Consider the following 5,632-nt stretch of genomic DNA (forward strand, 5'->3'; position numbering starts at 1 on the left):
CTTCGGGCCATGGATCATCACTGGGGATCATCACTGGAGGCTTCGGGCCACAGAAACAGATATTATTATTTTTTTTACCTTGTAGTCTCCGGTATTCGATTACTGGCCCAATGTTGCAGCCAACACCAACGCCTTCTCTTGAAGAGAATTATGTATTTATTAAAATAGGAATGTTATCCTAATAACAGGTTTGCTTAGATGACACTGTATGGACAAAAGAAGGAACCACTGGTAGGCCTAGCATTTGATGTTAAGTGTTTCAATGTCAAAGACAACACAATCATCTGTTCAATCTTCCCCCCTGTGTACATTCAATCTAACCTTTTACACAGATTGTCAATGTGTTTACAGAGGCTGCCATAGCGTTGTGGTGGAAATCCACACACTGCTTATTCGTCTTCTATATTGAACTAAGACACTATGTGCATCTATGATGGCAGGTGTAGCACTTTCCTGCAGGCAATGACCAAAAGTGCCCTCTTTAACCTCATGGGTGAAATGTTGTTCATATTTTTCCTAATTTCCTAATTCATGAAGATAAAAAAAATATATACAAATAAGTGTTTCTATGTCAAACAGTTTTGTTATATTTCAGTCTTCTGTGATGTATATAAAGTGTATTATTGGGATGCAAACTCAAAATTGAATAAATGTAAACTCTATATCTGACATGGTACAGTTGTCTTCTTTTTTTAAGCCCATAACCATGTGTGTTAAATGTATACTTTTGCTTCAAAGTAAAATCTGTTTAAGACGTTGATTAATGTGCACTGTCCCTGTAAAGATTGTCAAAATAAACTTCAACTACCAAGAATCACTCTGTGACCCTGATTTAGCCCACTACAGTAAAAGTTGAACATGACCAATTGAACAAGGCATTGTTTGGGTTTGATGAATAGTGAAAATGGTCCATTGATTCTCTACTTGGAATGGGAGCTCATAGAAATACGTTCTTCCTGGATGAGGCTTATGCACGCTAAAATTAACCACTTAAAATCCAGTAGGAGGCCATTAAAATGCACCACACTTGGGATCATACATAATAAGCATTTCTGTGGAAATTCACAGGAATTCACCCCTTTTTGTCTGCCTGGTAAAGGAAAGTCAAGGTGTGTTATTATTAAACTCCCTAAAGCTTCCACCCCATGGAAGAGCAATATTATAAAACAATTAGCAGGGAATATAATTAAGAAGATGATTATTATTGTCTGAAATTAAAGTGTGCTCAGATGAAACATGCATGGCCACATTCTGTGTATACTACTAGCTAAGCAGGCTATGATTGTCTGTCCCCTGTCCCTACCCCATACTGTGTCTTCTTTAGTTCCTCTCCTCTCCTCTCCCCTCCCCACCTCTCCTCTCCGCTCCCCTCCTGAGGTGTTTATTGATATTCAAAGCCACACTTGAACCGTCATATCAATAATTTACACATTGAGTGTGCTGAATTCTAAAACGTCTGGACTCAGTGTAAAGTTGTCATGAGGACGGACGTCTAACAAGCCTTACTTACATTAATCAGTCCTGCTGGACCATCCCACTACTTGCAGAGTAATGTGTGGTTTACAGATGTTTATAAAGTAGGTGGTTCGAGCCCTGAATGCTGATTGGCTAACAGCCGTGGTATATCAGATGGTATATTACAGGTATGACAAAACCTTTATTTTTACTGCTCTAATTACGTTATTAACCAGTTTATTATAGCATAAAGGCACCTCGGTGTTTGTGATATATGGCCAATATACCACTGCTAAGGGCTGTATCCAGGCACTCCACATTGCGTCGTGGAAAAGAACAGCCCTTAGCCGTGGTACTCCATCTTTTTCTTTACTGAATTTTAACTAAATAGGGACTAATATTTTTTCATTAAATGCTCTTTGATCCTTGTCAGGTATTCTGGTACATTTCCATCAAACAGAGACATATTGCAGAGTGTCTGGTGATTAGTGAGGAGGACATCAGTCAAAGTTCTTAATGATGGGCTTTTTACCTCTGGTAATATCCTGCTGTCGGAATAAATTATTATCATCTACTCTATGTAGAATGTGACTAATGCAAACTAAGAGAAATACATCACTTTCCAGATAAATCTATATAATTGGCAATACACTTATGAGCCATACGTTTGAAAGAAAAATTTAAAGATGTAATTTTAGGGCATGTGAGTTTTGGACACGAATCAACTGCTACAATAAATTATGAGCCATTGGAAAAGAAAATAATATAATCTACTTGGGAATTATTTTTGTTCACTGAACACAGCCTTATATATTTTCTGCTGGAAATAAATACTGCTCTTACAGCTCCTGATTCAAACCTGACCAGTCAAGAGAGACAAAGGTGTTAAAAACCACAAAGTGAAGAATATCTCCATCTAGTGTCCGAAAGGTAACATTTAGAAAATTCATCACATCTACTATTATTACATTTTGTTTATTAATTTACTAAATTCCCTGGACAGTGTTTGTCAGTCCAAATCTCTAAAATTCAGTATTTTGGATGATGCAAAGGGTTAACATAATAGGCAGACAATGAGGTAAGTCTCACAGATACAAATTACACACATGCTTTGAACAAATAGGATTTGGAAAATATTTTCCCAAAGGCAAATCTAAACCAGGATTTTAATTAGGAATCTTACAAATTGAAGAACAGCAATAAACAAAAACTACAATCTGTTGTCAGTATCTTGATGTGTCATAAGTAATTGATTGGGAACTGCAGTGATAGTGCAATCAATGTTTCTTCTATAAGTAGAGCCTGTATTGTGGTCAGCATTTCCCTGGCCTACACGACCTGAGGAACCCTCAAGTGAGGCCAGAGGAAGTTCATGGAGAGGCTAGTTATAATTGCACTGCAAGGGGTGATTTAAAGCTAGAATCCTTCATTTAAACAATAACAAAAGGTCCTCCCCGGCTCTGTTTTTTTTTTTAAAGCGAAAGGATGGGCCTGGAGAATTGTAACCACTCTCAAATTCATAGACAGAGATATGGATGCAAGGACTGACCATCCATAACACCAAAAGGTATAGTTTTAATCATGTTTTGAGGCTATACAGTGTTATTTACAAACATTGGAGTAAAACAAGGTTATATTTTAGGTTCTGATGGGGTACGACAGTTGAACTAAGCTCAAGAGGCATTTATAAGTTATATTCTTTAAGAATCAATGGGTATATATCATTAATTTATAAGTCCAAAAATGGATGTAGCAACTAAGGTTTCCCGCATGAAGCCTTTTTCTAGATTAAAGAATGCATTTTCTTCGCTCATTATACTATTTTTGCTCACTTATGATTGAGTGGTAGTGGTACAAAGAATGCTCTGAATTTTAAGCAGTTCTGTAAATTAAGCATAGAGGTCATGATTATCATATTGTTGATAAAAAAATCTAATTGAGTGACTAGTGAGGCCTATACACGCTATATTTCCTGATTCCTGAGATGTTTACAAAGAGGATTAGCTTTTGATTGACCATCAACGGTGTCTATCAGTGTCAAAACATTAAACCATTCATTAAATTGTGATGTGATCCTAATTGAAGATATGGTAATACAAATTTCTGTATTGATATCGTTAAAAAAATTCAACCAAAATCAAGATAGGGTTGGATATGCCTTCAAGCAGAGCTTTTATCTGAGTAAATCTTTTTTTCCAAGCTGGGCCCTGGCTGGGAGAAAGCCATGATAATGAGGCCTGGTTTAGTTGCAGTCCAGACATTCATTACACAATGTGTGCGGGGGGATTTTATAAGGAAACATTTGTCAAAATACTGTACTTTCAATATTATTAATTTCCATGTCGGCTCTATGCCTGGAAATGCCCTTGTCTGGAGGAAATGATCCCAATTTCAAACTTTCGAAAAAAGTATTTAACATTCTAACATATAATAATAATAATAATAGATAACAAATATTAACTGAAAAAAATAGCTTATATAGTTTCTTGTAACAGCCCTCTGTGACTTTAAAGAATATTTCTCTCAAAACTGTGATTCCTAAAAGATTTGGCCAGAGATTTGGCCAACTCTCTCAGATTTGTCTAAAATCCTATATTATAATCAGGAATGAGCAGGGTCAGCTTTTCCATCAGGACCCCTTATTCATGTCCTCACTACATGTAGTGTAACAAGACCACTCGTGGTCTGTAAAGTTCTCTACTTTTGACAGATTTAAACAAACTATTGAAATCACCATGGTCACAACCATACACTGTCAGCTCCATCTGCCTGATAGAATATGAACTTTGGTTCAAATATGTTGCATTTTATTAGGTTTTAGAATCATAAAGCAACTGATGAAAAACAAAAATTGCTACTGTGTATACTTAAAAAAAATATTTAACTTTTATCTAACTTGGAAACAAATTCTTATTTACAATGATGACCTATCACCCCCGGCCAAACCCTCCCCTAACCTGGACAACGCTGCGCCGCCCTATGGGACACAGCCTGGGAACGAACCAGGGTCAAACATAAAACATAATTGTCAAGGAAACATACGGTAAAATGTTCAAGGACCTACTATTTAGACAAAAAAAATAAAAAATCCCAGTGGTTTCAGTTCTTTCTACATTGTAACTACATTGTAACGAATTGCAGACTGGTCTCATAGACTACACATAACAAATTAAACGTAAATCTGGGACACTCAAATTGGTATGGTTTCATTATATAGAAGGTTAATTACGGCAAAAATGAAAGAAGGGGGTTGGTTGGGGTGAGTGGGTGCATAATGGTCTAGCAACCAAAAGGTTGCGTGTTCAAATCTCATCACGGATAACTTTAGCATTTTAGCTAATTTGCAATTTACTTTTTAACGGTTTTGCAACTATTTAGCATGTTAGCTAACCCTTCCCCTAACCCCAGTCCTAACCATTTTAGCTAACCCTTTCCTTAACAAAGCTAACATTAGCCAGCTAGCTAGCGTTAGCATTAGACACCTAACCACCTAGCTAACGTTAGCCACAACAAATTGGATTTTGTAACTTATCATACGTTTTGCGAATTTTTAACATATTGTACATTTAGCAAATTCGGAACACATCACACAAATTGTAATCCAAATCATAACATAGTGTAATGACCCTGGGTTTATAAGCGCGGATATTGACTCTGCTGCTTGAGCATGCTTTTGCTGCACAGTCGATAGCGCGCTGGACTTCGGGCTAGAAGGTCGAGGGTTCGAGACCTGCTCCCTGCTGTTTCATTACAATACCATACGAAATGGACGATGGACATCCACAAATTAACACATACCATATGAAATGTAACATATCGTTTTAATTGGAGTATATCGGAGTACCACAGTGGTCTAAGGTACTGCATCTCAGTACAAGAGGCTTCACTATGGAACCTGGTTCGAATCCAGGCTGTAACACATCTGGCCGTGATTGGGAGTCCCATAGGGCAGTGCACAATTGGCCCAGGTCGTCGGGTTTGGTCGGGTAGGCCGTCATTGTAAATAAGAATTGTTCTTAGCCGACTTGTCTAGTTTAAAAATATATACCGATTAAAAATATAAAAACGATTTACTTACAGAATAATACGAAATTATCTGAGACCACGTTGAAAGTTGTGACGTCACACTGTGTCAACTACTGTATCCAATGAGAAGCATTTAGAGGCTATACCAATT

Source organism: Salvelinus alpinus, chromosome 28 (genome assembly GCF_045679555.1).
Source record: "Salvelinus alpinus chromosome 28, SLU_Salpinus.1, whole genome shotgun sequence".
NCBI classification, from domain to species: domain Eukaryota; kingdom Metazoa; phylum Chordata; class Actinopteri; order Salmoniformes; family Salmonidae; genus Salvelinus; species Salvelinus alpinus.